Here is an 8,803-nt window from a genome sequence, read left to right on the forward strand (position 1 = left end):
TTCTAACATTCATCAAGTCCTCTCCCTTTGAATCACTCTGGTCATCTGTTTTGTCCTCGGGATTGCTAATCCCAATAAAGCCTTTTGTCTTAACACCAGTTTGTACTTGACCAATGAGTCATTCTACACTAGGATTTCTAGCAAGGACATTTTTTTCCGCAACCACCATCTCTACATCACCCATATACATTCTGACAACTAGTCACATGCAACATATCATATGTAGCAAATTTCCGCATTCTAATTCTCATCTCCTTAAGATGGAGCACCCAAAAAATAAAGGGAAGGGAAGAAATAACTTCTAAAAAACTGATATGGATCACACTTTCCACTAGTTATATGATTCTCTATAAATTTCATACCTTTATATCAAATTCAATTGTTGAAAACAAAAGAAACATAATATCTTATCTTATTCTATAACTTCATTTGGAAATTTATAAATAACTTCTCTACTTTTCTTCAATGGCAAAAGGATGAAAGACTACAAAAAACAAACACGACTGACCATAAAAATCAACTTTTAATAATCTTTTCACTCATAATCACTCATATAAATAGAAAAACAACTCCAATTTCAAATAATAGTTATCCACTTTGAATAAATATGATTTAAAATTGGATTTGTGTTAGGTTATGAATTTAAATTGTAGTGAATTGTTTTTGAGTTTTTACGAGTGATTTGGAGTGAAAACAGATTTTCAAATTCACTCAAATTTCATGGTCAATCAACCTTATATATAAAATCTATAAGAAAAAGCATGCATTCCTCCACAGAAATACAAAAAAAACTAACCCTAGTTTCATCAAAACAGAATTGAGGACACAAAGACAAACAGAAAAAAATCCTATTTTTCATCCCTATATGTCAACTCTGAACCGAATTACAACTAAAAGAGCTCCTCCCGACAATCAATTAACCAAAAAAAACATAAAATCTTTATCCACATATCAAATGTGTTTATTTTTTTAATTTTTTTTCAAAAACAGAGAAACGGTCAAAACATAAACAAGTATTGTAGATGAGTAAAAAAAGTTACTGTAATCCATCAAACTTAGAAACAGGCAGGTATTTACAATCAAAACCGGAGGTTAACAAAGAAGTAAAGGATGGAGACCTTAACCTTCCAATGACAACTTTTGCTTCTTAAAATATTTTGTTGGCACTATGTAATTGTAGAGTGTAAATAGGGTATGAGTTAATTCCTCTATCTTTAGGTGAGTCTTTTTGGGAAAATTACTAAAATAAAACTTAATTTAATATTAATGTTTTATTTTTACATATATTTTAGAAATAGATTGAACGATATGTAATATAAATTAGTAATTAGTTAAGAAATAAAATACTAATATACTTAAGAAAACTATTCGATGTATACATTATTACATGATATTGTTTTATAAAAGTCATATAAGGTGTAAGAAAAAGACTCAAAAACACTCGTAAACTATCACACATTACTCAAAATTTCAACTAAACTATATTGTGGCTCAAAATTACCCTTCCCGTCAAAGTATCGGGTCATACTTACCCTTCTGATTAACAAAAGTATGTTATGTTCCACGTGGAGTTCACATGGATATTACGTAAGTGCCAAAGATTTTCCACTTACTTGTATACTAATAAGATCTTTAATATCTTATTTTTCCCTCATTTCTCGTAAAATTTTCTTTCAGCCATTTCCCCTCATTTTTGCGGGTAGGGTAAGAAAAGATTCACAGATTTCTTCACCTTGTGAATAGGTTTGGAAGTTGATTTTATGGCTGGGTTTCAAATTGTATCATCACCACCGTAGGTTAGTAAATATTTTTTCTTACTTTATTATGTTTACGAGTTCAAACTTGTGGATTGATCTAAATTTGGTGATTAATTTATGGATTAAAAGGGTAAATATGAGCTATTTTTGATAGTTTAATATTATTTTTGAGCCTTTTCCGTAAAGTATATATTGACAATATGATATAGCGTACCTATATATAAGTTATACATTGACTATATATTACGATCCCTCGAAAAACTAAATATACTTTTACTATATATGAAGTATACGTTGACTATTCAATCTCAATCAACTCAAATTGATCACTAAAAATTCTCAAATTTTAGATATGGAATAATCTTGATGTTTTGAGTCCTGTTATTTATTATTCGCTAAAAAGATTTACTTTTGCAATAAATCAAACTTTAACGGAAAGGATAAATAACTAGGAAGAGGCATGAAATTAAAAAAGGGGAGGAGGGGAAAGTAAGAAGGAAAGGATGTTAATAGTTGTAAAAACTAGAAGGAAGATGAGGAAGAGTAGAAGGTCTGGCCAATTTTAGTAATTTTGAAATTTTAGCGAGATAAGGTACAAGTAACTCCTAGACTATAATAGAAATCTCATAGATACACCTTAACTTAACTAAGATCATATTACCCCCCTCCCCGGAGTTAAGGGCAATTCGAAGTCATTGCTCCACTCAATATAGTAACTAAGATGTATAAAGTAATATTATAAAATCAACTATAGAATTTAGCAAGTAATAAAAAAGAATGAAATGAACAAGTGACAATTGAAGCAAGTAGTTAATCAATGTTGATATCAGGCACACACACGAGGACTCATGCCTCCACACCACTTTTGTTTGGGAATTGTTTTTTTTAGATTGAGTATATTTAGGTAATTCTATATGTTTTCATATTTAGTATTACCATATCATAACGTGACACCCAAATCCTATAATACCATGTAAAAATGTGACACCTCGATTAAATAATACCATGTTTAAATGTGAAACCCCAATCCAATAATACCGTGTTGGAACGTTAAACCCCTATCAAAAAATATATTGTTAATTTCTCATTTACTATCACCACTTTTAACTTTCTTAACAATATTTCATCTAGCCTTATTTATTCAAGACATTACTTAGATAGAGATGGTTAAAAATTATAAATTTGATGTTCTCAAGATTCCATACCATTCACAAGGAAGACATAGATTATCCAAAACCACACAACAATGTCACAAATAACACAATCAATGACATAGAGAAGTGCATAAAATCACTCAATGCATATCAATAACTACTAAGAGTCTATCTATCCAACAGAATAAACCATAACCTACATTCATAGAAGAACAAAAGTCCATTAAACTACTTCTCAAATTAATTTCCTTTCCTTAATGCCTCTGAAACACTCCAATATATCAAGTATATGTTCATAAATTTTAAGTTAAAGAGTCTATAAACACTCATTTTGTTCTATATATAACCCTAAAAAGTATGTAGTGAATTTTTTTTTGGATCTTAGAAAAATTAGTTTAGGTAACTTTCTTAATAGAATCATTTCTCCGCTTATTCATGTCAGATAAGAAAGATTTTTCATAAGATTGATAGTCATAATCAATTTGGTTTTGTTAAGGGTAGAAATATTTTTAAAGTTGTGCTTTTACCTCCAAAAATCGTTTCCGATATTAGATTGAGGAGTACACTAGATAATGTGATTATTAAAATTGATATGGACAAATCTTATGATAGAGTTGACTAGAATTTCTTGATTAAAGTTCTTAGAAGGTTGGGTATTTATTATAATGTTACTAATAAGATTTGGAGGATTGTGCTAATAGTTGGTACTAGGTAATAATTGCTGGGAAATAACATGGCTTTTTTCATTCTACTAGGGTAGTGAAAAAAGGGGAACCTCTATCTCCTGTGCTTTGTATTGTGAATGGGAGGTTTTTATTTCTATCTCTTAATAAGTTATCAAAGATATCTAATTTTAAGTCTTATGGACTTCCTAATTAAAGTGAATAATTGAATCATTTGGCATATACGGATGATACAATTATCTATGCAGCAGCAGAAAAAAGGTCCTTGTAGCTAATTATGAAAACCACAACACTATATGAACATCAATCTGGTCCACTTATTTATAGGAACAAGATTCCTTATTATGAGTTTAGCAAAGATGCACCAACTTATGTTCAGGTTGTGGAAATAGTTATAAGTTTCTCTTAAGGAAAGTTCCATTTGATGTATTTGGGTTGTCCCATTAGGCCTGGTATGAAGAAAAAGGTAAACTTTTCATAATTTATCAAATAAATTTAGAATAAGCTTCAATTATTGAAAGAGAAGATTCTGGGTTTTCGGGGGGAGATGATTATGATAAATCATATCTTACAAAGTATGGCTATTTACCTTTTATCTGCTTTTAGCCCTCTAAAATGTGTTATTTATTATAATCATAGGATTTTTGCTTAGTTCTTATTGAATTTTAAAGAGGAGGGTTGAGCCACTCACTGGATTACTTTTGATGATATCTGTGTTCCAAAGAGTGAGGGAGGTTTGGGGTTAAGATCTTTATTTCAGTGTCCAAATCTCTTTTCGCAAAACTATGGTAGAGGTTTTGGACTTCCAATACTTTATGGGATTATTTCATATGGAACAAATATTGTAAAAGACATATACCTTATGTAGTTAAACGGAATGGTGGTTCACATGTATGGAAGGATATGCTTCAAGCTAGAGATTTTTTTAATCAAGAAATTTTGTGGGAACCAAGACAAAGTCATTCTACTGTTTGGTATGATAATTGGACACAATTGGAAGCCCTTCAATATGTCTTACCTATCTCACATTATTCATGTCATGATAGCTACTATCTTTAATGAGGAGGTTTGTAGAAACACTAAAAATTTTCTGGGAGATATGCATTTTGAAGAGGAAAGAGTTAAGCCTTTGTAGATGCCTTGTTGAACAGTGATATTTAAAAATTGGGTCTGCTAGGGAGTTGTGCATGGTGAGGAAAAAATCTGTAGACTTAATCAATAATATTTTGGAAAACTACATACATTTTAAGGTGTCTTTCCTTTTGTGGAGAATATGGTTCAGAAGAATTCCTATATGAGAAGGTTTTATTAGAAGGGGCATAAATGATTCTATTGAGTGTTGTTGTAATAATGATGTTATACAAGAATCTTTTATGGATTTGCTTATTCTCTCTTCTGATTTATATCAAGTGTTGAGGCTTATTTTTTTTATTGAAACTGCAGGTTTTCATTTTTCAGTGGTTCATCATAAAAAAGTTCTTGAGGTTTCGTTTAATGTAGACTACAATATAAAACTGAAACTAGTTTTTAAAGTAATTCCTGCATTTATTATATGGAGCATATGCAAAATAAGAAACTTGATCAAGCATCAGGGAAAATGAGTAAGCTAGCTTCGATGTTGGAGATTCAAAGAAACATATATTTATTTGTTAAATCTAGATATCCTTGATCGAAAGAGATGTCTATGACTTGGCCACTAATAGTGAAGTTCTTAGAGGGGTATTCACCACTAATTAATTACAAAATTGTTAGATGGATTCATTCTCCCAGTAGAACTAATAAATGCAACATTGATGGGTCAGAGATAGATTCTTTTTCATTATTTATAAGAAATAAAGAAGGTGGTTTCCTTTATAATGAGATCAGGGTATTAAAACATGTTTCAGTTATTGAGTCTTTAATAAAAGCTATCAAAAGGGGCCGAAATTATTGTTTGCATAATAATCAAGTTCCATTGATCATTTAGATGAACTCTCGATTGTCTCAATAAGTATTAAATATAAATTGGGAGGGTCCATGTTGATAGCTTGATATGTTAGGTACATAAATAATCGGATTATTAATATGGATGTGGAGATATGGCATATATTAAGTGAAGGGAACTCCCTAGGAGAATTTTTTACTAATCAAATTGTTAATTTTTGCCAGAGATTACTCAATTGGCTAAAGCAATTGTGAAATTAGAAAAAAAAATACTAATTTGCAGATAATAAATATTCAAAAAAGGACTCCAAGCTACAATTGGTAGACATAGACTAAATAAAATGTATCAAGAACAAGGAATTGGGTAACAGAATCAGATAATATGAAAGAACTAGATCATAGAAATATCTAGTAGACTTCAAAATAAAACCTATTTTTTTGGTTATCTTGAGCAGTCGTATTAAATCCTTTATGGTTTTAACATGCTGGGACAATATATCGGAGGTAAATACCAAAGAAAACTAAATACCAATAAAAGGGGTGGAAAACCTATCTAGATTAACCTTGAGTCAACTTGAATGAAGTTTGGAAAAGATAAAAAGATCATAAATTTGAGGCCATTTCAAATGACAATGAACTAAAATTCTCTAGAACATCTCGGATCTCTACTAAAATTTAGATCTTTTCCACTGAAATTGTAGAAGTTTGCATTTGTTCGAATAATAGCATCATTGAGAAATTCAGCGATAAAAAGATTTCACACAAAATTTGTGTGCCTTGCAGATTATAGTTTGTGCGGAGGTGTTGAGAGATGAATGGTGATCTGCAAGGTGGCTTTTCCTCGGAGAAGATGCGGCAATTTGGTAAAGAGATAAGAGCAAATTAAATAGAGCTCTTCCTTATTAAGCTTTCCATTTTTGTTTTGTTTTATTTTGTTTTTTTCTCATTAAATGCATACAACTTTTTATATGTTCTTTATACATTTATTTTATTTTATTAAGGAATGACTAAATTTATAAGCAAGTTTCAATTGATTATATAATTATCAATAGGCGAACACCACATCTTTTATTTATTAATTAATTGAATTTAAACTGGGGTCTGGTTAAAATAAAGAACAGTATAGGACCTAAAGGTAGATGATAAGGGTATTTGAGAGCCCATAGGTGGAAAGACTGCAATTTCGTACCATTTACTATATTTTAAATATATTTTAGGCCCTTTTACGTGGAAACAATGAGAAGAAATGACTATTAGGTTATTTCCGTGTAACGACGCAAGAGAACCCCAAGTCGTAACATGGAGCGTTCGACCTCGAAAAGTTCGTATACAAGCCCTTAGCATTGTTTACATAAGAGCATAGAAAATATGTAAGAATCAAAATATTCTTTAAGACATATCTCAAAATGTATTTTATAGAAGTAGAAGTCTTTCTAACATTACATTAGCAAACCATCTATGGATGACATGAGTTAAATTCTTGGGAAGTAGACCACATTAAATCTAAAAATACAATTAAAGACATAAAAGACACATAAAGGTTCATCCTCGAAGGTATGAGGACTCACCACTTTTTAACCTCTTCAAAGTCCTTGAAACTCTACTCTCCAATAGCAACTCAAAGCTCTAATCCTACTAGTGAACTACTTTAGAAGCTACATCCAAGTATCCTTGTGTAATTACAAGATAGCATCATCTCAACCCTAAGCTACAACAAGATGGTCTTGGACTAACCAAGTCAAGCTATCAAGAAGACATTCTAGTCATGATACATCACACTATCCCTCAGAGAGTATCGATCCTCCATCCTAGGGTACTTTTCCTATAATAATGCAAGCTACCATGAAAAACATTTTTCCTATGAAAGATCAAGCTAATCATGGAAGATCTTAATTCTTCCATCCCAAGATATTATGATATCTACCTTCCTGATCGACTATGAGATCTTCCATCCCATGTTTCCATGAGATCTACAATCCCAAGTTACCATGATATCAACCTCAATCTATTCTATTTTAACAATCATGACTCATTTTAGGTCCTTAAGTTTAGCTTGAAGCCTTTTATGTGAGAGAACATTATTATCGTAAATTATTTGTGTCAAGGTTTATAAGAGAAAGAGAAAACCCAATAAATATCACCTTAGATTTGGTTTTATCTCAAAATACTTCACAACAATGATTACAAACCCTATTTTCATACTAGCTTCATTTTATCAGGATACATGTCTTATTACAAGCTATTTCGTCATTTTGATCATTAGAAGGTAATTCTAGTAATACTTGATTATATAGATTCAATCCTAACACTACAGGTTAGATATTTCATATATAATTAAACCTAGTTGAATTCATATTTAGATGAACCTTACTGTGATCAATTTACATTAAAGACAATTGCATTAAGAATTAGGGTATTTCAGATTCACAATTTGGAGGACATTTAAGGGGGATCCATGGGTGAAAGAACCCATAGATGAAAAAGCTTCACATACCTTTGATTAATGCCTTAGAATAATCTTGAAACCATGGTGAAACTTGACCTAGTTTCTTCCTAATTCATTTCTTCTTTAATGGTAATATTGAGAGAACTTTAGTGAATGACGTGTTTTGATTTTGAATTGATTTTGAAGAGAAAAGTCTAAACGGATAATTAATTGTTTTACTATACTTAAAATACCTAAATAAAAAAATTATTGTCTATGACTTAATTGGAATGTGGGGAGAATTTACCAATTAACCGCTCACTTCGCCGAACCCCTGGGAGATTTGAAGGTGGTGTCCCATGACAACCACATATGGACAGTAGGGGTTGACAGGGTGTTCTGCAGCTTCGTGGTTCTTGAATAAGGCTCCTACAATTGTTATTTTAGCTCCTACAACTAATTGTGGAGCCACACCCTCCACCTATTTGGCATAAATCTACTAACGGGCCATTAACCAACGTCGTTGTTCATGCTGTTTTAGACAAAAACTTTGGCCAACATTTGGGTCTTTTTCAAGGACCTTTACATTGGTCCTAAGGGATTTATAACCAAACCTTTTACCCTTACCTAGATATTCTATATTTAATAAACATTTGTACATGAGTTGGACCTAAAACCACACATCAAACTCCATGACAACACTAGACCATCCTAGCACGAAAAGACTTGTTTCGGATGTCTCTTGACGTTTAGGCACTAACACCTCCAAACTAATTTAATTTCATAAATTTAAGTATAGAGACTTCAGTTTAGCCCTTGTCTATGAAATTTCTGTCCTAAGTTTAGTTAACCCATGTCTAT

This window comes from Solanum lycopersicum, chromosome 8, assembly GCF_036512215.1.
Source record: "Solanum lycopersicum chromosome 8, SLM_r2.1".
Lineage (NCBI taxonomy): Eukaryota > Viridiplantae > Streptophyta > Magnoliopsida > Solanales > Solanaceae > Solanum > Solanum lycopersicum.